Source organism: Varroa jacobsoni, unplaced genomic scaffold (assembly GCF_002532875.2).
Source record: "Varroa jacobsoni isolate VJ856 unplaced genomic scaffold, vjacob_1.0 scaffold_368, whole genome shotgun sequence".
In the NCBI taxonomy this organism is placed as follows: Eukaryota; Metazoa; Arthropoda; class Arachnida; order Mesostigmata; family Varroidae; genus Varroa; species Varroa jacobsoni.
In genome coordinates this window covers 83,115-109,984 of record NW_019213270.1, presented here as the reverse complement: position 1 = coordinate 109,984, position 26,870 = coordinate 83,115, and the positions used below count along the sequence as shown (strand labels likewise).

At 41.6% G+C, this 26,870-nt stretch overlaps 1 protein-coding gene across 1 annotated transcript in view; it reads right to left on the bottom strand.

Annotated features, from left to right (window-relative positions):
* Positions 1–26,870, bottom strand: part of LOC111259800 (adenylate cyclase 1) — a 99,022-nt gene that overhangs the window by 44,235 nt on the left and 27,917 nt on the right. Inside the window, exon 3 of the mRNA XM_022832042.2 lies at positions 17,078–17,104. The gene's annotated coding sequence lies outside the window, so the exon portion shown is untranslated. The remainder of the gene's footprint in view (positions 1–17,077; positions 17,105–26,870) is intronic.

The following is a 26,870-nucleotide window of genomic DNA, read 5'->3' as shown; positions in this document are numbered from 1 at the left end:
CTGCTACTATGATAAACAGAAGACTCGTTAGTAGATACAACAAAATCGAATTATATAATATTCCTACTTCTGTTATTACAATGCGCCGTAGTAGCCCTTCGGTTATATTAGCTTGGACCATTTGTCTTTAACTTCCTCTCAAACAATTACCTCTAATGACCATGCGCTTGATCTGCTAGAGGGAAAATATCTTCCTAACAGCGCAGTGGTAACGGGCTGACCTGATCTGAAATCTGATGAAATCTGACGACACGTAATCTAAGTCACACGACCTGAGTTCAAAACCAGACGCAGACACAGTTGGCCTCCTGATAGAAGGGGCCAGCAGCGATGCTTCACGGCTGTCCTGAATGTAAAACTCGAAGCATGTATTTCAGTATTACCCGTTGTTTCCAGCTCTTCCCTTATTTATTGCTAATGTCGACCCGCCATACTACAAACAACGTTACGCCACAAAAATACGTATTTCGATTGAGGGGTTCGCGAAAGGTGTTTACCATACCGAGAGATTGCAGATTTACACTCAGCGTAGATAACAACGCTTCCTAAGTAGACTATTCCAGCTAATAGTAAACCCATTATCTTGAAGATACCACTACAGCGTTGCCTGCTTTAAAGGAACAGTCGATTGAGGACCACGAACCCCGAGCCATTGATTCGTACAGAGACACGGAAAAAATCGGTTCGCATGCGCGTTTTGCTTTGCAGTTCAATAGGCTAATATGTGTTAGCCATCCACGGCTAAATGAATACGTGCTAGTAATACGTCAATAGCATAATCCCAGCTTGGCCAAAATTTCGATAGTAGGAGGGGTAGTGCGTAGAGCAAAGGACACACTGACTAATGGACAATTGAGTAACACTTACTGCATTGCGTGCATGGACAAAACTGCAGTAAAGCTGAATGGCTCATGTTACGTTAGAAAGCTATCGAAAATGCGAGAATTTAAAGTGTACCAACGCTAGAATCATTGTACAAGTAGCACATTGATGTTCTTCTAATTTACCTTAGCTGACATAGGCCTATGCCATCATGTATGTTGGATCATCGTACGTTGGACTCATCGAGCGGCCCTTTGTTAGGAGCTTGCGATGGGAAAAACAGGAGTACACAAACTAAAAGCGGACCTATAGAGTATGTGGATCTGTGTATAACCATACTGTCTGATTGCTGTTACAGATGTAAAACAGATTTTACCACCACGACTGCGGATAGCCTTTATTTTGGCGTCGACTCTGTTTGACCCTTCATTCAGCTTTCATAACACATCACAGTGTCTTTGAACAGCGCTGTTTTTTGACGATCCACAGTATAAGGTTTGTACTTGTCCTCTATTATTTCACAACCGTATTTTTATCTCTGGCCAGCCTCGAATTTGTGTGATGTCATTTGCTACTCGGGGTTTCCGGGATAGGGACATAAAATCATATGCAGGGACAGAGAATCCAAAGCCTCGAAGTAAAACGGCCCTATAGCCAAGGATCGCTCATCTGTAATATTACACGGATATTTGGGAAGAGTGCGAAGGTCGGCCCTATTATGTGGTGTGGGTAAACCTCAGCAAACTGGTCTTTCGAAAACCAAGATCTGTAAGGATCGTGTTCATGAGCCGAAGCCTAGCTGCAAATCTGTCTTCAACGATTACTACGATATGTACCGAAGGCCATGTTTCTGTTGACATGTAGGGACACATCGACCATCGCATGACGCTCGAACGTCTTTATTCCTTCTCCCAAATACTTCCCAGCATTAGGCAGCCAGTCGCCGGGATCGCCTTGTCCACCCAAGTGAACAGAACACGACTGTTTCCTGTTTGACAGTTAAAACTGAAATATATATATATATATACATATTCAGACAAATCATTCCATTACTATCTTCCTAATTGCATCTATGTGCGGTATGACGTGCACAAATGGGGAACACGAAGCACCGTCAGATGAAAAAAACGACAGACTATTCTTGTGTTATCAAAACCGAATGATACGGGAGTATGCAGCTTCGAGCGATGAACCCTACTAAACTTAAGCCAGGGTTGAACTACCCCCTTGATGTTCCTACGCGCCTTCTCTTAGCCTGCGCGCTGGCACTGCAATGCAGTCATTTTAAAAAACAAACAGTATCAATGTCAATAGAATGTAAGGCGTTCAGGTATTGTTAATCGGAAGGCGCCTCTATCGATTTTAATTGCACATGCCATAAGGTATTCTACTCAGCTTTTCAGTACATAGACAAAGCAAGCAAGCTGTGTCCCATCTCTCAACAAACACCATGAGCTAAGTTGTGCGCGACACGATCATCTTCTTCCGTTTCTATCGAACTTCTAAATTAAGGTTTTTCGAAGTCTATAACCTCAATGGTGGCTGTCCGTTTCGACCCTGATAGGCGTGCCACGTTGCATTGACATAAATCATTGTTAGCTGAAGAAAAGCAGGGTCATATAGTAGAGATAAATTGGATTTTTTGCTAAACCGGATAACTTTTCTGAAGGTAGATGCTTATCATTAATACTGCACGATATATGTGCTCATTTTGTTGTCCCAGATAAAGAGCACAATTTGATATAGATAGACGGTTTTGATTCCACACGAAGGTTGCGCTGTTCATACGATCAGCTGTACGTTAGAATGGATGTCCAGCTGGCGTGTTTGAGGCTGGGGCTGCGGCAAATGCATTAAGGGCACACAGTGGGCTGTACAGAACGGATGCAAAAATTCTAAGTCTTGATCAAAATGTAAATAGCCTGTACTAACGGTTTTGTACGTCAGCTTTCTAATACCAAGACCGATAAGTGCCTTTTCTTCTTTTGCCAACAGTCAAGGGACGGCATATGGTTAAAGAAAAATTCTAGTCCTAAATATCAGTGCCTGTGATGTCGTTGAACACTGAAGATCTATATAAGAAAACCAAGCTATATTTTCTCTGCAAGACGTCCGTGCTAAATGCAGCGTTATGACACGAAACGTATTCGGCGATGCGAAAAAAGGTATTCGAACTTTTATAGCATTATTTTTAGATAAATAACTCTATCTAGGCCTGCGAATAGTCAAATATTTCAACTTATGTTTAAAGTTATTTTGCATTAACTGTCCCTTATAGTCTAGACCCCATCGGCAAACACACTTAACCGTATACTGAGCGCGAATTTGGCGAGCTCAACAATGTCAAATGCAGACTCTAAATCGCAGTTTTTGGCTAAAGTCGCTTACGTGAGGCTCGCGTCCAGGCCTTCCAGCCAGCTTCCAGTTAAAGAGTCGTTCTAGCTTATAGCCTCCCGGTAGTCATTTTTCGTGCTCATTCGGCCCAGTTATCGCGGCTCACACATTCAACACCAGGAAAAGCTTTGAGCAAATCGCAGCGTGCACATACCCCGTTTCAGCCACTCAGCTCCAGAGTAGTAACAATGCAAACGCGTTGGTTTGCAGGCTAAGTTATCCCCGCCACTTTTCCTTCTACTCTAGGGACTATTAATACTCCCGAATGCCCCATGGTAGTAGTTTGTTTGTCGAACCAGCTCGATGACGTGCCCCTGGTACTACTAAGCAGCGGTAGCTAGGGAGGCGGCCGGGGGCCGACAGGTTAACGGTTGAATTTAGCCTATCGTTGCACGATGAGGTGGTCGAATGGCTGGCGTAGCAGTTGAGGTTATTTAGGGCAGCAGCAACGGCATCTACGCGCAGACTAAGGCTACGATAGCTGAATCGAAGGAGCTGCTTATCGCTTGCCCGAACTGGATCACTAACAGGTAATACTGTCAGCGAATAACCGAACAACTGGAATGGCAGGCACGTTGGCCTGTTGCTTAATTAGTTAGCAGTCTAGATGGCCTTCGATCGTTTCGTCTGTGCGTTGCTCAAAAGGCAGCGGACGCAATTGCCGGCACTTCGCAGACCCAAATAGAAGCTATGCACAGCGCTTGAAGCCACACACACACACACACACACAAACAAACACAGTTAACTAACCAGCTAAGCTGAACGGGCGCAGTGCTTTCGGGCGACGACGAGCGCCATGGGGTGTAGTAGTTACCCATTTACCAACAAAATAGGAAGGTATCTTCCAGACGCTGCTGATAGACTAATGTTCTATCGACTATCCGTGTAGTAACATAAGATATGAATGCACGAATTAGAAAACCTTAACTTTTCTAGCGTGTCATTTGAAATATAGGATATCTGTATCGACTGGGTGGGCAACATCGGCTACGAGCTCCACTGCGCTCTTAGCCCGACTGATCTGTTATCACTTGAAGATAACTTGATGGACATTCAGACTGAAAAAAATTGAAGGCAAACTAGATATTACATTTTATATGCTTGACAATATGAATCAGCTAGTCTCTAGCTAGTCCACGGTACATTAAGACAACGCCGACATTTGCAATGAGAGTTTTATTCATATGGTGCTAATATATCTTGTGCAACGCTAACCCGGGTCGTGACCGAGTGTGGAGCGCTCGACGCGTATTCGCGCGATCTTGCTCAGCCACTTACATGTCTGTAGCGTACTCCGATACTGTCCGCTATCATTAGCGGAAATATCAGAATCATTAGCACCTTTAACAACAGCGGCAACAAGTAGCTATACGTTTGTCTGGCGCACAGACAAATATATCTGCCCATAGGAAGCTCTAGCGTTCGTCCACCACATCACTACATAGGGCCATCTGTAATACGTCTTACACCGGCAGGTCGTGAGGTTTCCCTCGGTAAGTGTCCACTCCTCAGTATCTGCTAGTCTACTTGATGCGGCCTAATCGTCTCCAGATCCGCTCATGTCACCCTATCGGCCAAATCTTTGGGGTTTATCATGGTAGTCAGCACCGTGCACAAGCAGTGACGAGAAGAGAGCGGTGTAAGCCAGCTGGTGCTAGGCACAGTTCAGATCGGAGGCTACACAGACGGCGCTTCTGAGGTACAACAGACGACGTGCACCGCCTGTTGTACACAGCGCAGCACGTTTGCCACATAGATCCCGAGTACAAACAAAGATTTTGGCTTGTACTCTATAGAAATACATACGATGCAGCACGTGGTCCGCCTATAAAGCGTGAATGTACCGTGTAGTTCTTCGAAATAGATTCAGTAATAAGTTAGATCATTGCCTGATCAGTTAGCGGATCGAAACCCGTTTATATCAACAGGCGTGAAGGGATATTCTCAATCCTACCCAATACAGTCGTGGGTAAAAACACGATTGGCTAGTTTTTTTGCCATTAGTTACAGCCAAACTACCTCTTAATACTTTTGCCGGTTTGCGTTCGAAAATACGACGCAATGCTACCAGGATTCTTATTCGCTTGTCGGACAGGTACGTTTTACGGCATACATAAGTTAAAGTAACTACTGTATGATTTACCTCTCATTTATATATATATATATATATATATATATATATATATATAGTACATTTAGAAGTATTTAGTTGAAAAGTGGCAAAGGCTGTCATATTTATAAAATATTCAGCCGTTGATTGGCCGTACTTAGGGGTAGGGTGGGGCCACAACAGAGAGGAGCTTCTCACATTACAGAGCTAATGGACTTACCACTAATTCTAGGTGGATATTATCGAAAATAAAGGGCAATTAGATATCATATTTACCAGCAACTCCTAATTGTATAGCCGAGGTAACGGCAGACTCCTTTTTATCATGCATGTTGTTACTACTCATGGGCCAGCTTCGCAAGTAGACAGCAAGCAAAACGCAATGATTTCATCGGTTCCTTCCGAGCACTACTTCCGAGTATCTGCCAGGACATCTATCGGCCTACTGTCGATGCTCCTTTTATTAGGTGAACCCCAATCAATGCGATGTTTGACTCTCAGCTGATCCTGTCTAGCTGGCACGCTTAACAGGCAGGTGGCTGCTGCCAATAACGGCAGGACAAGGCGACTTATAGACTTAACAGAAAAACCGTCCTGCTGTCATTCGGGAAACTAGTATTTATCCAGGACAACTAAATCTTAACATTAATGTAAACCAACAAGCCAATATGAAATAGACGCTAGCTTTCGTTTATACTATAATTTGATGTAAATGCATTAACGTGATTGATGATGTTGTTACAGCTTGTACAGGTAACAAGTTAAAGCAAATTGCCCGTTTTGATACTTTGGAATTATTAGTTCATCACTTTCGTGAGCTCTTGCCATTGGCTATGAGTGTCGGGCACACTTAGAAAATCATTCAGGCCAAACATACACATATATTTATGAAATGTATATATATGCGACTGTCAAAATCGCTTCAATCGGACGTTATCTTACCCTTAAGAAGATCAGTTGAATTAATTTTATCCTGATTGGATTACGCGCCACTTCGAGGCATCCGTTCCTCCGTCATCCTGCCGATCAGATGTCCCTACACATAACGTACACAAGCGGCCATGGTTCACATACTAGATCTGATCGTGCAATGGAAGCCGCACACTTTATCAATATTCGAGCGCTTGACTATTGGTAACTATGCATGTTGTTTATCATAGGGCTACGGAACAGTAGCGTCGTTGACCCTTCAAATGAATCTCTGGTGAATAAGACTTCAAAATGACGGATAGCGCATCAATCGGTGGGACTACTTTGTTGTGGAACACGTGACTGTGAGATACGGAATTCTGTTGCGGTAATATTCCATATGGTGACATCTTCTCGATCCCAAGTCCTGCCCGGTCAGACGTCGGATTTGTGACAGCACTGTTGAATGGGTTAGATAAGGCCGGAACGCGGCGCGGGGTCAGGACCGGTTACTTAACCGATGGAAAACGTACATCCAGTCCTTTATAAATTAACCCGCAGGTCGTTTATTGAATATTTTACGCATGTTAGCTTCTGTATGTGTAGTAGCAGGAAAAGGTGAAAGACGAAATCGTCTGGCACACTTTATTAGTACAAACTTCCAGACACAAAAAAAGAGCTTATATTCCAAATGGCCTAACCCCTGGTGCTACCTAAAGATATATTAAAATTTCAATGATTCTTCCCGCCCCTACTTCGAAGAAATTTAGCACATTGTCGATGATCAATTCTGTTTTATGCCATTTTGTATTTAAATAGCTCAGATCGATAGACGGATCCGTTTAATCTGGACACGGTTGTATGTCAGCAAATTGCTACTGTTTCTACAGCACGCCGTCTCCTTAACCAAATCCTCGTATATCTTTGCAGCGTTGTGCCATAATGGTCCCTAGTCGCAGGGTAAAGGACAAAGCTTAACCGAGTAAGTTAGGAGTTATTAAGAACTTGCACGCTAGCGATGTACGAAGAACCTGCTTCCAGCTGCTAGTTCCAGCTTACTACTTTTCGCCCTTCAGACATACGCGTCAATCAATATTTCAGGAATTCAACGGTCGCCTATAAAGGACTTACTTTTTTCGTAGTGTGTACATATACGGTGGCTGGGCGTATTATTCGTTTACTTAAACCAACTAGCAGTATATTCGACACAGCATCAAACGTGATTCCCGAATTGTTTTGCCAAGCCTGCGCGCTTTTGTTTTTCTTGGAAATCACAAAGCGCTGATTTCCTCAGAAAAGCGTCAACCCCTGCAAGAAACTGCATGACCATACCATGACCATAATCATTAATGCAGGCGGATAGAATACACACTTCGGACCGTCAAAAGCCATCAGGGTGTTCGAGTTTAACTGGATCGTCGAGACAAATTCTCACGATTATTGATTCAGCGTTTGACTCGGTGCCAGTCGGGTTCCTCAGGCCTTTGTTTTTGTTTCTGTTTGGCAATGTCGCCTCGGATCGCTGGCGGGGAAGGTGGCAGTTTTTGTGTATTGCCCATAGCACGCGTACCGCTTCCGCGGACGCATGCATCTCTGCAATAGTAGCCAGAGGTAACAGCGCGCTGAACAGCTTTCACAAGAATCACCGTCTCTAAATAGCGACGGTTGAATATCTCATCAGGAAAGCAGTCATTATAATGGTTATGTATCGACATATTGGCTTTGAGGTTGTTTCAAGTATGAACGCGCTTGTGGCATCGCGCAATGACCTGGCCGACAACAGTGCCCTATGCGAAAACGTTTGCCACAATTCAATGTAGAGTATTAATAATTTTACAGGGTGTATCAGCTTAATCAAAGACCTAGATGTTGAAGCTCACTGCTACATCTGCATTGGAAAACTATGTTAGTTTGCTCAACCGCCCGGGTTTGCTATAGCTTTGCGAAACGGGCAATATATTTGTGTACAGATGTACATAATATAATATGCTAATGGATAAGGGATTGCTAACGAAAATATCCTTACCATTTATATCGAAAAAAATCTAATTGACTAAGAGACATAATACAAGCAAACTCTGACTGTCGTAACCTAATAAGGTTACCGGTGGGCACTTCTCATTTATCTGAATTGTTTTTAACAACTGAATAGTTCGTAAGTATTATATGACATAATGTATGATATTGAAAATATTGTAGGCTACAATGGTCGCATTGGCAGCTTCGAAGCATCATGGTGTCAACCATGCGGTCATAAACCATTAACGTTTCCCATTGCCCGTTGATGGCACAGCTGTTTGCGTTGGGCAGGGGCAACGAGATAATGCATCCGCATTAATATGGAGATTGCCGTGCACCCAGCATCTGTGTAAACACGTACATGGAAAGGTATCTATATGGTAATAATGCCCTTTACTACACCTACTTACAGGCAGCCATGACCCTATGGGTCGTTCGAATCGCTTACTGTTGCCGATCTTTTCCGCCCTTTAGTCACTCGTTGTCAACCGAGCACCGAACGAACGCATAATATGATACGAAAATGGTTGGATGATTATTATATATATATTAATCTATTTCATTGCCGCAAGTTCCTACTGGCTTGCTAGCCACGCTGCCTGATCCTTTTCGCTCCGCCTGACGCGCCATCTAATGCCTCCAGGATAACGGTTTTTTGTCGCAACAACTTATATTGTATAATAGTTGGTCCAAGCATAACGAACCCGGCGTGGTTGTATTGTCGCATGTCAGTTTCGTAATAGTTTTATAATCTGTGCATCAGTAGATTTTCGTTTAATTTTAGTGGTCGAATGATGTTAACTTTTCTAAGAATATGTCGCAGTAACCGCTTTAGTAGATAAGGATGTCCAAATAAGGCCGATTTTAAAACTAGTGAGCTTCTGTCCAGGGTAGCAGGAGTTCTTGGAACACGGGGGGCCTGTTTTTCTTTTCACTCAACGAACTCATCGCTAACGCTCAATTGAAAGTTTTGAGTAAAGCACAAGTCGAGCGATACCGTGTGTACATCGTTATACCACTTTCGTTGATGTAACTCCTGATCAGACTGCCATATCATTTGTGTTTATTTTTTGCATCGTATAATCCTATCGTATCAAGTATCGTATATAGCTGTCAATCACCAGTCATATATAGTTACTCCTAAAATGGATCTACGTTGTATTTTTACGCGAAATTTTACGCTATTCCCCCTATTGTTCCCCCTAAGATATAGACCAAAATTAGAAAAGTGCTCTCATAAGCATAATTCTGTCTACGAATGATAATTTAACAATAATGAATAATAGTAGGTAATTTACAAACGTTTCTCAGTTGATAGATATCTTTCAGATCAATCCCGATGGTTCAAGCAGATGTTCAAGCCATCGGACACAAATGTTGTGTAGAGGTTAGGTAAACATTTGAACCTTTTGATTGAAACCGTAACCTAAACAATTGTACACAGAACGTATTACTTTATACGATAGCACTAGTAGATCAAGGGCCCATATTCAAATAACAGATGATTATGACAACAAAGCAAGACAGAGGTGGATTAACAAAAGAAACCTTTTTCAAGCAAAATTTTTTCTTTTCATGTTCCGTTTTTGTAACTTTAATACTATATGGTAAAATAAAAAACGCACCTTTAGAAGCAGATGATTTAATACAATAAATATAGTATTGATAAATAATCAAATTATATTCGGTTGATCAGCGACAATGGAGCTTTACATAGAAATAGTGACCGCAGGACAACTGCGAGTTTTACTTAAGAGGCGGTTACCTACCGACCCCCTATGTGCCTGTGCATTCTAATCTATTATTGACGTATGAAGCTCGCAGCGGCTGCCAATACCTCTCTAGAAACACTGTGACTCCATCCTCTTTCCATTGTAGCGGCCTCACTGAGACCACGTAGATACGTTCTTAGCCTTCTATTTACGGTTTAGGATACGCTTACTAAAAACTAGGCGACTGACTACAAGCCTGAGACTCTCGGCTTTTCTTCTCGTAAAGCCTGCAGCAATAAAGTTTCCTATTGAGAGGTGTTTTTGTTTGCCGGAATTACCTCTCGTCGCGAACAGAGCTTGGAAGCACGTAGCATTTTGTCTAGCTTATCACCCCCTTTAGCCTAAGTCACTGTTCTCCACTTTCTAACTATATAACTCACTTTGCTCTCCTTTTCGTCTCTGTCTCAACACAACAGATGTCCTGGTTTAGTTCGATTGTTGCTAACTTTAATTTATTGTAGTACCGCTTCAAGGTTATTGTCCGATATACGCAATATGTACTGTTTCAACGTGATCACGCTACCTTTCGCTGCATCACTGGAACGAAGTCGCAATATACCGGACGAAATGTTTTAGCTTTGAGGTTTATGACCAGCATGTCGTCTGTAAAGGACGCGTTACACTTGGCCGTACGCAGTTCACTTTTGTGAACCCCATTACACCTTCTGCAGACATTTTAGCTGCGTCTGCACACAATCGCCTTTACCGTTGCCACCAGGCTGATTGATACGCTCTCTGCTTTAACCCGAAACAGGAAATTTACTGCGTTGCTATACTATTAATTTACTATATTCGAGTATATGGACACCGCTATCCTTCATGATCTTAATACGAAGGGACCGTTGAATTTTATGAGCCATATCAAGCCTCGATTTCTAAATTTAAATCTAGATCTCTAGACAGCATATACCGACGATTCGACTATCTCACAAAAAAAATAATCAGTACTCTCTGCCTAAATAGGCTTATACTTAACGGTATCTAATACAAGAAAAGAATGTTAGCTGTAGGAAATAACCTAAATCGTAGATAATAGTTAGCTTGAAGAATGAAAACGACATTATATCGTGCGAAGATTTGTTTTGCCTTTATCTTTCAACCCTGGAAATTGCCGATCCAGGATGGTCGGCTAGAGTTTGCTCATATCAATGGATCAGTTGAGGTCCGCCGTTCTCTTCGGATCTGGCACTTAGCATAACGACCAAACCTCTCTTTTATCATCTCGATTAGCTATCAATGGTTTTATCAAACTGTATATTATTGAGGTCTAGCGGAGCGTTTTGGATAGCCTGTTCCTGTCTGGACCGTAGTTTGTCGGTTTTGTGAGAGACTCCTTCTTCGATTCCATGGAAGCATTTCGCGTATAAAACGTAGATGGACAAAAGGTAAACGAAAAACGAACACCTTCCAGTACGCCTGATATGGACAACGTTAAACAACCTAATGATAGTATATTAGAAATGAATTACTTCATAAGGTGGTAGATGTTGTTATGACCGATCCAAAATATGAAAGCATGAAGCCCACTTGAATTCTATCAGAATTCAGCAAAAGTTCCAGCAATTGTAAATAAAGACACGTCCTTTTTTGTTAAAATTAAACAAAACACGTATGACATTATCGGCATAAGGGACAAATAGTTTTTCCCCAATGCTGATTGCTTTCGATGTTTATTTTCAATATAGAGGCTATTGGCTTAACAATTCACCCAGAGTGAGCAAAAATAAGTTTTTTTTTACCTATCCGTTTGCTTCTTTCATGGGATATTGGTCCTGTGTTTCACAAAGTCTAACAAAAGTTCACACCTTCATCATTCGATAAAGCTTTGTCACGATTTTTGAGTACGGGTATAAAGTGAATCGATGGGCATTTTTGGTAGATGCACACGCTTGTTTAAAGGTGACGCGTTCTATAAAGCAGTCAGTTGCCCTGTGACGTACCAAAGAACATGCTGAGTTGATTTTTTATGCAGCCACAGTGAAAAAATGTGCTACAATTTAAGACAGAAAATCGTGGCTTATGTAAGTTGTAATAAGTTCCACGTAATTTGTTTGCCGATGCGTTTTCTCCAGCAGCTGGTAGTGTACCAGTGATTTCAAACCGTGCGACAGTGCTGAAACTTACCCACGTCCTAAGCTCTGTCTGCGACGTGTCACCGTGTCTTAGTCTGTGATTTTCTCGTTTTCAGAAGGCAATACGCTAGTTACTTTCTATTACGGTTGTTGCCACAACCGGTTCTTCAAATGCCTTTGAAAGACATACAAGCCCATAGGTCTTTGCACTGTGCAAGTGAACATACATCGCAGCCCGCATCGTAGAGTTGCTTAATATACGCCGTACTCACGTTCGACCTTGCGGCGACAGCAGGCGGAAATATGTACCACATCTTCTCTGCAGCGGCGTTATTAAATATACTAGGCAAATAGTCCGACGGTAGCGACCCCATAAACGCCAAATCTTCTTTCCGTTTCTTTTCCTAATGCCGCTGTTACTGCCACTTCCCCGCATCTCAGAAGTTGGAGGCGAGCGCTAACGCCCCTCGCTTTCGCGGCTTTAACGTACCCCTACCGAACAGCCTAAATCGGGACGCGCGGCAAACCATATGAATACTATATGAATGAAGAAAGACACATTGTGGAAGCTGGAAAGATGCCTGCCTGTCTAAATTACATAGCCGGTAAAGAAACTGCAGAAAGAGACAGACACCGATTTGGCCCTCGGTTGCACTGTGGTGGAGACGATGGGGGCGCATCTCAACAAAACCTTACCGCTGCCTGGATCTCACCAAGGCAATACAATTAAGTCGTACGCCAGCTGATAACCTAACCTAGTACGTTCAGTCTCAACGTTTTGTACACATCCATATTCAATACATTGCAGGTCTTTCAAATAAAATAGGCGTGGATAAGACCAGATATGATGCGTGTGGTCACGGGTAATCTTGGCTAAGACACGTTATAGTGGCCAGTGTTTTCTTCTGGGTCAATCTGGAACCCAAATGTATGCATAATGAATTTCGCGTTTCGTGTAATTACCCTAAATTTGGACCTAGATTGCGAATATAGGATGCTGTGTAGGACGTCGTACATCATAGAAATCTTTCACGTAATGCATACGATAGGTGAAGAATATAATAAACAGGCCTGGCTGAGGTTTTGTTATATCGTTAAAAGATGAAATGAGTATGATATTGATTGCTTAATAGAACATAAATAGGAGCAAGTCTGGCAATACGAGACTTAAATTTATCACCTTCGAAGTTAAATTACTCAAAGGTTTGCAATTTCGAAATAAACTATAGACTAAAGCTATAGAGAAACGAGATATGGAAATGCATAAGGCACTTTGGATCGACTTCTGTTTTTTAAAGATTTCAGTGATTGTTCGAGTATTTAACATATAAATGATATAAAGCTTCACTGCAGGACATCTGGTACTGCTTCCATAGTAGCAGAGCGGGAACGTATTTGCACGCAAATTTCAGGAACACATTGTGGTCTGGGTTCGAGCCCGGACGTAGACACACTTCGTTTCGTACTGGGGACCACTCATGTGATGCTGTGGGTAACGGCCATTCTGGACGTTAGGCTCAAAACATAGAGAGAGCATCAGATACCACGTCTAATTAGTAATGTTAAAAAAATCAATGTGCCACGATGATGAATCCAAATCTAGCTATCTTTTGCCTAACAGAGCAGGGTTGCAAAACGTGATCCTAGTCCAAATACTCTGCAACCGGTCGAGTAGGAGTTAATTTTCTAAATTGTATGTGCAGAGTCCCTAAAAATCCAATCGTAAAAGCACCAGCCTTGCCAAAAACTATTGTCAGACAGAAAAGACTATACTGGAGGGGTTAGCAACTCTAATGGCGAAAGACTCGATCACAAAGTTAATCACAATCTGTGATCTCAGCTGCAATCCTGTTACCAAATAGCTTCTACCTAAGACTATTAACACAATCAAAGCGAAAGAAATCACCACAGATCTGCTAACTATGGAAAACCCACCAGGTATTTGAAGAACGGATGGTACAATATTTAGCTTCATAGCAGACGAGTACGGCCTCATTAGAAAATGTTATGATCTTCATTCTTCTTCTTCTGACATCCTACTTACGGATTGCCGAATGGCTCATCCAAGCCCAGTAAATACTAGCGATTACAATTTAGCAGAAAATCTCGACTAGAAGAAATTTCTTGCAAGTGTAAACTTGTCACAAAGGACTTCCTTGTTATAACGGATTATGCTGTGGCAATTATGAAAGAATGTATTGAATATATAGAATCCCAAAAGGGCAATTAGTTTTTTTAACAGAAATGCAAGCATATGAAATACTTATATTCATATATATTACATATTAAGCAATTTGGACCGGGTCCCAGATACTAGTACGCCTCTACAACGTGAGAAATACACGTTAGATGACGCTAGTAAAAGCTTTAGGGTACGTTTACAGTTTTTGGAGTTCAAGGAGTTTGAACCGCTATTTACGTTATCGCCCTTTGTATATTCGATAGCTAGAAACGCCTATAGAACAGATTCTGGCCAAAGTCGCATAGAAAAAAGCACATAAAGCTGCGATGTCAGCCAGTGGGTCCATTACAGAAGCTTTGCTTTCTTCCGTAAAACTTACCAGGCTAGAAGAGCATTCGCCTTCTATTGGCTCCAAAGTTTCAAAGGGAGAGCTGCAACCCAGCCCGTTTGCTGTATCTACCTAGAAAGTGAACCTACTGAATCAAGGGAATCCATTTTCCGCGATTGGGAAATTATTTGTTAACACTTTATTTCAGAAGTGCCAAAAATGCCCACGAACGCGATCTGGCCGACCAGCTCTGTTCTAGGACCGACGTTCTTACACTATTCACAGACATATTATATAGATATGTATATATATATATATATATATATATATATATATATATATATATATATATGGGCAAACATCTACGAAGATGTTTCGCTCTTTGTCTATATTGGACTGCTGGCACGATAGTTGTATTGAATTGTGTATCGGTTAACGCCGCTGAGTTCCGCCCGCCTTCATGACGCTTCGACGTTCAACGTACCGCACACGTTAAATGAAAATTAAAGAAAGGCAAACGTATATAACACAAATTGACAAAAGCTTTCATTTACCCTCCTGGTGCTACTGTACCGTTCCAAGGAAGCCACTGCTTTAGAACTTTTTGAATTCGCCGTGAAGGTCATTTTGAAAAAGATAACAGCCAAAAGGGATCATTAATATTCTTTCATTTCTATATGCAGTAGAGTATTTGATGTTGCATAAGAAACTAAACGGTGAAGTACAATAGATTGCATTGGAATAGAAGGCAGCGCCTTCACAACGGAAGCGTTTCTGCCTTGCGATCGTCTGCTGTTCAGTGTTTAACCTTATGATGGAGAAAAAAACAGACACGATCAAGAAGAGATGTTTTCTACATAACACAAAGTAACTAAAAAATCAACGATCTGAACTTTCTAATTGTTGGAGATGATCCGGAGAACTTGACCCAGCCACATAATAAGATGCTACATGCTATGGAATGAACTCGAGAGACGTTAGCAATATTCAAACAGTACAGAGTAACACATAAACTATTGCTGAGTATTCCATCACTGGCAATTTACACAACTCTGCAAGTGAATTTGCTATTTCCCAGTATATATACGCGGAAAAAGCCGCAGTTAAAGCCACATGATGTTGGTTTTAATACCACTGTTTTTACTACTCGTTCAGAAGGATACATAATTGACATAATGAAAAATAGACAATTCCAAAATGATTTAATATCAATGATGTCGAACGAGTACGTCTTAGATAAGCATCTATAGTTGATTTGGAGTCTTTTTAAGGCACAGCTAGCCGTCAATTAATCATTATTGCTCTCTGACCATTTAATGTTTATGTGCTGTTTATGTTTATGTGCCGTATGCTGTGTGTCGACAAGTTAGAGAACAGTAATTCATATCAGCCGACGCTCACATGGACCGAATGATAAAAGTCAACACTGTATGTCAATGAAAGTTGTGTGAAAAAAAACATTACCTCGTATCGTACACGTGAATACTTATACTTTTATTATTGAAATTCCGATAGTACATGTAGATCTGGCTAGAATGTGCAAGACGAGGGCGCTATGAACTAAAGTTTACTCAATGCAGCCGTAGAAAACAGCGGTGAGCACGAATGAAAAAATCCCACCAAACCAAGAAGTTTTGTATCTTCGGGCTGCAGAGGCGTACCAGGATTCTTTACTTCTCTACCTCCTTTTAATTCAAGAAAGTCACACCATTTTCCCGTACGGCTCATAGGGTGGGTTTATATAGACCGGAAGCGGAGCTGCATGGTCCACCAATGATTCTATGTGACAAAGTCACTTGGTCAACCAAGGTGGAAAAAAATGTTTATTTGTGAAAAAACCAATGCTCTTGCACAACAAAAGATGATGCTTTATAGCGAATTAGCTGAGAAAAAGATCAAATTTTGCCAAAAATTGATATTCATGACATTTTTTTTGAGCAAATAGAAAGTAATATTTTAAATAAGATCGAACATTGTTCTCCAAAGCAACCCAACCGTGTTGAAACGTGTGCAATTACTGTGACTATGCATGGTTGATCATGATTCATGGCCGTAGTTGTCCAAAACGTGATGTTTTGCAGACAATACTGTTTAATTCATGGAACTCCTTACATGCGCTGTGAAAACGCCGTCATCATAATTCCCTTAAAAACGATTCTAGATATGCGGCATAACAATCGGATCTTCTATATATACGACCGTGTACAGACAAATAACCTTCTTTAGTTGCCCCGTCAAATTAACTATCGGTGTAATCGGAATGAATACAGGATTTTTGAAAAAATGCTATTCGAACCAGGATAAGGGGGAAAAGAGGCTACAACGCGCCATAGGATTAAAGTTAATCATGCAAAATAAGAGCAAAACTATGGCCACGTTTACAGATCAATATACTACGGGAAAGGCCATGTTCTTATCTGTTATTCTCTATAACGACGTTGTTAGTATTACTGCAAGAATAAGACTTACCAAAAGGGAACGATGTCATCACCAGCCCTGAAGACAGACAAAAACACGGTTAGCTTTACTTGAACATTCGAGAAGAAGTTTTGTCGAATATGTCTCGCCACATATATTACCGAAGACCTACATGTAGATTTCTCGTAGTAACCTAAAAACGCCGCTGAGATACCTTGACGCGGCCTATGAACAGCTTTATGAATTGCTCACAGCAGACTTCAAAGCTACATCAAATATTATCAATTGCCTTTGATGCAAGTCCTCTTTTACCATACTAATATATACCTCGTAACGAAGTCGCGCATTTTGCGTATGGCCAAATATAGTTTTTCCATTATCTATCTCAAGCCGACACCTTTTGTCATCAACCTGATACGCCTACGCTTTAGTCAGTCCAGCCACTGTTGTTACCCGACTTCAAGCTGGTCAAAATCGGGGGCGTTTCTACCTTTAACGATGCGGTGCTGTTCTGTTTGCACGTATCGCCATTGAGACGGAATACTAGAACATTAAACTAAAGTGTTAAGTGCGATGCGTGAGACACTCCCAAGGGACTATCACATCCTTGTGGTCTGACCTGTCTAACCCAAGTCTACACTGGATAACTACTTCAAGCGACCGAATAAACTGAAACGACGTCACAGCATTTTCAGGTGCGTGCCTACTTAGCGGGATCGCACCATGAATATGATTCCCGCGTAACAGCCGTAACTAAACGTAAATACAGCCACATGAAGCAATTTTATGACGGAAGACAGAACGCAACGAAGCTAAATTGGGGCGAACAGAATGACGTTGTGTAGGAACTCTGGTTTTCTCTGCCAGACACTGAGAAATAACGAACAACAATTACAAGAGGACACGCTGCCCACAACTTTGTGGAGTTCTGCAGATGGATGCGTGGCGTAGGACAGGGATTGTAGTTGGACTCTGCTCGTTTGCGGTGGTTCACTGAGCCGCTTCGCTTGAAGCACTACCCATTCACTAGGCGAAATCGCTGCCAACGGTCGAATCGTACAAGCCATCGTCATCACATGGCTGGCCAGTATCCTCTGACATGGAATACAATAACACTATACTGACTGCTGTAACTAACTCCGGCAATATCATGAACCAGGACCAGACCTAAGCCTTAGTAGGACTATACGACTCTCAACAGGTAATTTCACTGTCCGCGGAAACAGCTCTAGCTAGGCGCAGTGATTCTGCGCAATCAGAGGCAACCAGCCACCGAATCGAGGGAACCAATAAAGCGTAAACGACTGCCGACTATATCTGTACATTAACAAAAAAAAAAAAAAAAAAAAAAAAAAGGGACCAGTCATCACGCAACAGTACCTACTTTCTCCTGGATCAAAATCGCAGATGCATCATATAGTATTCGACAGCAGAAATAGCACTGGATGGACGGAATCATGGCTAAAATGAGTCGCGTTTCGTCATATTTATGAGCGATTATACTAGTCATTGACGTGTAACGAATCGTCGGCGGCTCATTCTCAGATGCGGTATGACAATAAAGCTAATAGTCAATCGGTCGGTCGGCGACTGCCATTCGTCGCTATCAAACAACCGGAAGACAGGTATCTACAAAATAACAGCATCTGTCCAAATACGTATTGGACCTTAGTTAAAGCTCTTCAACATAAGTTTTGCATATATATATATATCTCACGTTCATATATGTAATGAGTGCTTCAGTGACGCATTCGGGCCGCTCCACTCGTTTTCTAATATAACTTATCGGCTATCGACTGTTGGCTCGAACATATTATTCATACTAGTACTTCTAGAAAATTTCATAATATACACTTAGGGAACTTCCTGATCGCTTTAACTTATTATATAATATGTACTGAATAAAAGATATCGTTGACGTCAAGAATGAGATAGGAAACTGTAATCTGTTCCTCAACAATACATCTGTCCTAAAACGATAGACAATGATATATATATATGACGGGACTTAAATATCTCCATGAGACTGAAATGGCAATAGATCAACGGTGCAACAATGTCACTATCGTTGTCGTTATCACTTTAGTGTTAGGCGTTAGGAGCCAATAGCAGCGATAATAAGGTACATTTTATCTAGTGTTTACATGAATGCTTGCTTTCGGCAAAAAGTAAGTTCTCAGATTAACAAGTTACCTCTAAATACTACAAAACGCCTTTACTGTTCCTGTCCACTGACCGTATAGAGAAAAAACATGCTATAATTTTAAATCATTTTGCGGATCTGTGCGATGCTCTATCAGATATCCGGTTGATATCAGAAAAGTTGTCTTCAAAGATGATAAGATTGACAGTGCACTCCTATATTTTCCAATCTTATTTTCCAAACCTGCACTTTCGGATGATTTACAAAGTCTGCTCATAAAGGGACGACATCACAACACTGCTTAGAATCTATCAATGTAAAACCTGGCCGTCAAGCAACTCCGCTGATAGTTCTATAAATAAGGTAAACAATTACCTTTTAAAGTAACGCATGGGAAACACAAACTGATATAATCCAATAGGCAAAAGTAAGAGACTTAACCGATTTTCGGCATCGACGGATAACTACCTACACGTGTCCTGGATAGGCCAATAGCTCAGTGCGATACGAAACGTAGTAATAGTTGTAGTAACGAAGATTCGCTTCGCTCTTGTCCAAGGAAAGTACCATCGTTCGTCATCTTCGTGAGGAACATTATATTCTAATATATATCCATAATTTAATGCGAACTCTCGGGAACACTCGCGTAGCTTCTCTGACTTTTAAGAGGCTGAGAACGCTCTATATTCTTGTATTCGTAACTAAAAGTTAAAAAGGTAGAAAACTGGTTTTACGATTAGGAGTCTGCGAGGATTTAATGCAAGACCACGGCACGATTCTGCCGCTCGTGATCGCACGTGCAAGATCAGACGAAAAGGATCAAATCAAAGTTATACGAAGATTCAGTTCATACAATAGTTCGACGTCTTCTTCGTACTACGTGAGTTGTTTCTTTAACACTGTTTCAAATTTTCGTACTTCGTCTTTTCTGCCACACACAAGACGTACCACCACAAGACGCCTACCTTACGGTAGATACGTAACGTATCACCACCGATACGTTATGCCATTAGCGGGCCGCTCTCAGTCGCAGTGGTCACATTACTGAAGGCAGCAGTAAATTTTAATAATAAAATAAGCGCTCTTTCAGTTATATACTATACTACAGTTTTTACAAAGTAGCGTATAAGAATTTAGTGCACACAAATGGGTGGTAATATTCATCGTCAACTTCTGCGATGTCACAGCGAGAAGGCACGAGTAACCGTCCAGGGTGTATTGTACAATACAGACGCGTGCTTCTATGAAAACAAAGGGTGATCGCACATCGAATAACAGGTCATAAGTGCGCGTTAACTGTTGATCACAATAGAAACGATTGGAAGATCGAAGAATAGTTTGAAGTAAAGAGCCTCTCACGCTAGGCCGGGCCTACTATTCGTCCTCTCTCAATAGGCGCTTCACTGAAGCCACGCCGCTGGTGATGCGCATGCATTATTGACAGCTTGAACAGTAGCAACTGACATAAGAATAGACGTACGTATATACAGAGAAAACGCTCATCTTCAAGTGCCAGACGGCATAAGCTATAATGGCTTCATAGCTCTGCTGCTGCTAGAAAGATAGGCGTACGCGGTATCCGAACATTCCTTGAAAGGAGTCTTAGTGCTGTCTGATGCTAACAAAGGTACCATCAACGACGACAACACGGACATTGATAAGTCAACTTTAGTTGGCACCTGTCGACCTTTACCGAATCGGTGTGTCCTTAACTGAATTCGAAACGGTCGTCGACGTCGAGGAGATCACACCCGTACCAACGTAGGCGCCTCATCGATGTGTATCGTCAACATCACAACGATAAACGCGCACAAAACACATGTCACAAGGCAATCGTTATCCGTTGTGTGTCATCGCTGCGGTGCGAATGTTTGCCCTTGAAAATATGAAGGTTACTGTAAGGCCATTGTTAAACAGTGCCTTTACTACGTAAAAGCTCTTATTGGTCATTGTATTCACAGTGGATGATGACATCAGTTGCCATGCTTAGTAGGGCAATGGGATAGATTCGTGAGCTCGTGATTGTCGCATTAGTCTTCTTATTAATCCTGTACTGAGCTATGAAATGCAATTCGGTATTTCGATTGAAGTGACGTGCGTGACATCGAATGAACCTGTGCGATGAAGTCAGACTGGTAAAAAAGGGATCCAGGCTTTGACAGCTGTTCACCTTCAGTTGTCTTTATAGCTGGCTATTCAGAACGATGCTTTTTAACGCTATTGGCACGTATTTATAAGTACATATGCAGCTAGTATAAAGATGCAGGTTTCTAATGATGACCTCTTATTGAAAGTTGTTTGCCAAATTGTTATTTGATGTAGACTCTACCCAAGGCACAGCTAAGGCAGAGCTGGTCTCTGTCTGTGAACTTTGGTGCCGCCGATTATACAGTTCATGTTTTGCTTCACATTCAATTTTATCAGGGAATAATTGATCCTTTATCAAGCTGCCATAACAATTAAGAAGAACTAATGGAACTTTTTAATTCTTAAGTACTAGAACACTACGCAGGGTTTTATCATGAATAATAGCCATTCCAGTCCATCAAGACGCTGTTTTCTATGTACGAAAACAATTACTCTACCGTATAGTATACTTGTTGTCCGTAAGCGTACCTAATGTTTCAATGTCTATTTCCAACTTGGTCCACCTTTGTCTTGACTAAAGCCGTTACTCAACGAGCACCATTAAAGACTAAATTTTATCTTATGGCTATGACATACGCACGTCTATGTGCGCCATACAGATATCACTGAGGGGATGTACAAAAACCATAGAAAAGTAGCGGACATTATCCTCTGCATTCCTTTCGACTTATGACTAACGCGCATTTGTTGCGCGTAACGCCACCCACTGAACCGGTGCCTCCACAACCGCCGCCATCTTTTTGCCGAAACATCTTAGATTTTCGAAGCGCACGAACTCTGTCGTTGTCCCAGTTCTAGTTTAACTGCTGACGTTCAGTGGAGAAAAAGAGATTTTCGTAGGAAATCTCAAAGCAGCACCAAACACGCATCATCACCATAATCCAACCATGCATCAACGCTGTGTCACTACCAAGCGGACCTTAAGAAGCATCATGTTTAGTTGGCTTTACATCCTTTCTACATTAGCCGATGTGCATGGAATTCTAAGCAAAGTCAAAACAAGATCGCATTGTTTCTTCCTTGTTGGACCCCTTATTCCTCCCTGTTGTAGTGATCGTGATGCCACGTGTACCCACAAAACACAAGAGAGAGAGAAAGAAATGGTGACTGAGGCAGAGTCGCTAAAGAAAAGGTCCGTCACATTCCACGTTAAGCAGCGGACTACCGAGACTTTACAGAATAACGAGTTTGAGAAGCTAAATTTTGAGTGATGAAAAGGCCTTGAAGTTTAGTGGGCCTGCTGACACAAACAATCAGGAGATGAGATGCTTTCATAGAAATGCGAGAAAAGGCCATCAAGGAAGAAGGCGTACACACACAAACAGATACAGACTGACGGCTAAAAAGAGACAATTGACGTCTGAAGAAGTATTTGATTGCAACATCCAAATCAATTAAATGTTTTGGGTTTTATGTCCGGCACCGTGGCTAAACATTAGGCCTGACTGCTAGCTCCCAGCACGAAACGAAACGACCATAAGCAGCTTGGGGCTCGTTGACAGCGCATAACAGACAACTTCCGGGGAGGTTTTTATATTGACATTTTGTACCTAACCCCATTCGCCATTCGAACAGATAGCAATCGTCTGTTGAGATCTCTGTAGTAGTACTATCGGATAGAAGGTCTAACGCTAAAAACGGTTATCATCTTGCCGCGCCCAACGACATTGTACGAAGTAAAGTTTCCGCAAAACTAATTAATTTGTATAACGACCTATTTCTCTTCGTAGCGACAATGGAATCAAGTTGACTGTGAGATGCTACGAGTAATGTAATTCCTGCTGTTAGAGTTGACGAGAAGTCTACACCCTCCGACAGTTAGATAGTAATATATATTTGCTCATTGATCCTGAAGAATTGTTGAACACTTTAAATAATTCGGTGTACAGTTTGTGTTGCGTATTGTGTTGGCTATAGTGAACGAACGTGACGGTCGTTTTACCCAACGCTCCTTCATCGCATTTGTCATACCGTCTTCATTGCCCAACTCAGCAAACATATAAGCGAATCTCAAAACATTTCTATCGCCTTACTTCGGCCAGATATGTCGAGACCGTATTTCCAAAACATTAATGCATCATACCTGCGAAGATTCTCTAGAGCTTACTCTGTCAATTGTGATTTCCTTAGATCAACTCCCGAGTCTCCTGAGAGACGAAACGCTTGTCAGTTATAATTGATATTGATAGTTTCAGTTCATAATAAAATTAACCCGTCCGGATTAGGTGAAAAACAAAACAAACCCAGCGTCATCTTTTTATCCAAGTTTTTTTTAATTTATAAAAACATTTCTGATAGTTACTTGCGCTCGTGTGGCCGCCTATTATTTTAGCGGGGAAAAAAAATTCTGTACTTCGTTTTGCTAAAAGCTGTGTTGTGGTAGATGGCTTATAACTGCATGATTAAGTTCTTTGGGATCAGTTCAACAAATACTTAACAATTTACATTTAACAATTTCAACAATTAACATTTAGCTATACATAGGTAAAACAAAATATATTAACAACTCGAAAAGACATATTTTTTTGATAGGCCTCTATAAGGGCAAGAGGCAGTGAAAATAGGGTTTAAATATACAACGTGTGATGTTTTCTATACGGATGGTTTGCTATAGCAAATGATACTTCCTGGGACCAAATGGTCTGTAACGGAAGAAAGCCACGTTTGAGAAGTTTATAAGCGGCGTGAATCGACGATCCAACTATAACAGATACCGTAAACAAGACTTAGCTCTAGATTGTCGACATGAGCGTCCTCTGTCTAGACGTTATCTATTCCACTGTACCAGATATATACCCATCCCTTCGTATAATCCAACGATGATAGCTGTGCTCGACTACGACTGGTACTAAACGTGTATGCTAAGATACCCAGTGCACTGAAGAACAAAGATACCGTTCGAATTACCGAGCGTAAATTAAGCCTACAGAATAAATATTTACATATAGACGTTTCCAACGATATTTCACACAGTTTAACTCAAAAGCAGCCCCAGATCGTGAAAATAACCGACATGCCTATATTCTAATGATAATGGTAGAAAAGAACAAAAGTCGCACCCTCAACGACCATTTTAATCATTGCGTAAATGTTTTGCTAATACGTGTAACGCGTCATTGATGTCGGCCTATAAGATTCTATTTAGCAGAAGACACATACAATCAGTTATTTATCGGCTTCAAGCGATCAGCCACCCTCGAATATGTTATTGTGTCTGGTAAATTCCAACTGCTGTCTTCAACAGTTATGGCTGCACACATCATTATACGTGTATGCTTCATCTTTATCCAGCACAAACAAAAGCTAGACCTTTACCAAATCAAATGTACAGCTAGCATTTTTTTTTATGGACAGCTATAAGAGGTACACCTTGCATCGTATATCGCACAACACAAAGTGTTTGATAATCACCGAATATCAGCCAAAGTTTCCCGTTTCGTTTTTTCAGCCAAAGGTTTTTAATATTTTTCCCGCTTGATTTTCTCCTCTTACGTTTCTTTTTTGATCAATTTTTTAAACGAATGCCGAACTGCTTCAGTCCACTGCCTTGTGCCTATAACTTATTCGCGTCCTGTCGACGACATTTTTCCGGTTCAACAAGGTCTGTGTTTCTTTTGACTCCCAAAACATGTCCCTGTTTGCTTGTCCCTCTCTACGTTTACTTTTACATGCAGCATCTATGGATAAAGAAGCGACCCGTCTCGATTTTCGCCTAGCGCAAGAAGAGAAATAAAAATCTATCGTCGACCCTGTCAAAGCCGTCGTTTCCCATTCGAATATGAAGCAGAGTTCGTTGTTAATGCTGGATAATTTATTTGGGTTTGGTTGTGATCCACCATACTCATTACAGCCCAGCGCCATGTCGTCTTTAGGGGAGGAATTAAAACGGAGAAACACCGTAAATAGTTCAGTTTACCTGCTTATTATATCAACTGTTGGCACCGATCCTAACCCGTCGTACTGAGAGCGATGAAACCTTTTCGGCTGAGACAGTATTCCCTCTTATCTGCTGTGCTAGATTTGTATGTATGTGTATGTAAACACCGCATAGTAACAGGACAGTGGTAGTGTTCTTGCATATTGGAAAAACAGTAATAGTTGAGATCATTTATCTTTTTATGTGTGTGATTGTGAGTCCGTGCGTCACTATGCGTTACTTAGTTAGTTATTATTTAAGTGAATTATTTAAGCCATCCACGGTTTGAAACTCCACGGCGCCCTTCCATCTCCAGTCGATATATGGTAAGTGCACTTTATCCTTCTTTCATTTAGCTTGCAGCGCAAGATTCGCCTTCCATTCACAAACCCAAGCAGTTTGTCGCTTAGTCAAGTGTTTGGGTTTTGCTCGCTCCGCGTTTGAACTAGCACCAATGACACTTCAAAGGCCTTCATGACGACCATCTTTGAAGGCTCCTGTAAGCGATGGGGCAGACCTCACAACTTGAGATCGACTGGGCGGTTCTATCTCGAGGCATCTCAGCTCACCACCGGATGTAAGCCCTCTAGGACTCTACGGCTGCCCTCAAATTAAACTACAGCTGCGAGAACGCCACACCATGACCTATCTGCTATATGGTCTAGGTGTTTTGATATGGGAACTTTCCTTTCAGATGTGATAAGAAAAAGGGATTTTTGCGCTTCTTGTGTCTCGAATAATTTTAGTATACGATCGCTCCGTGTACTCCTGGTACAAGGCCAAAGCCAGTTGTTTCCGCAACATAGCAATAGACGCATAACAGTGTACTGGTTTCGGGATTTGAGCGAAGATCAGCTATTCTCTAACCTGTACGTAGTAGAACCTTTTTGGTCACCTCAGATCTTCAATATACCGCATCGCAAATAATCATCCGGCTGCAGAACAATCGGAAGCCAACTCTAACATCCTATAACGGGAACTCCATCCCGTGGTGCAGACTAAAAGAACGTTTCTTATGATATCTTTGTTTCAGTTAGGGCGTGAGTAAAAAAACTAAATGTAAGTGAGTGTACCACGTCGCCAACGACCGTAGGTGCATTTCATATGGCACAAAAGTAAGAAAGATGTTCTCTGAGAACAATAGAATCAAGATAGTTGACTGGCGTTTCTGCTACTCAGTCCTCTCAAGAATGAAATAGCAAGCGGGCTTGAAAGGTTCTCTAAAAATTATTATTTTTCGTACTGATGCAAAAATGAACCGTTCGCCCGCTCACAACCCTTCGGCCAAGGTTCATGTCCTGAGATTAGTTTCCAATGAAGACGTCGTCTCCCAACATAATTTTTCCGGAAAAGCGAACACATCACCAGAAACGTTTAGCTGCATTTTCTACACGCATAAATAATTAGGATGTTTGAAAGGAGACGGTACATCCTTCAGCAGGATGACACATTGGCTCGTATACGCAGTTTAGCACAGAACTGGCTGCTTGAAAACACAAGCACATTTTAGACTGATTCTAGAACATGGTGACCGAACACTTCAGAGTTGAGATTGCTGGATTATAACTACGTATGTAACATTTGTGAGCAAGAGTCCATCCAATTTTCCCACGGCAGTGTCTACACACTCACCCGAG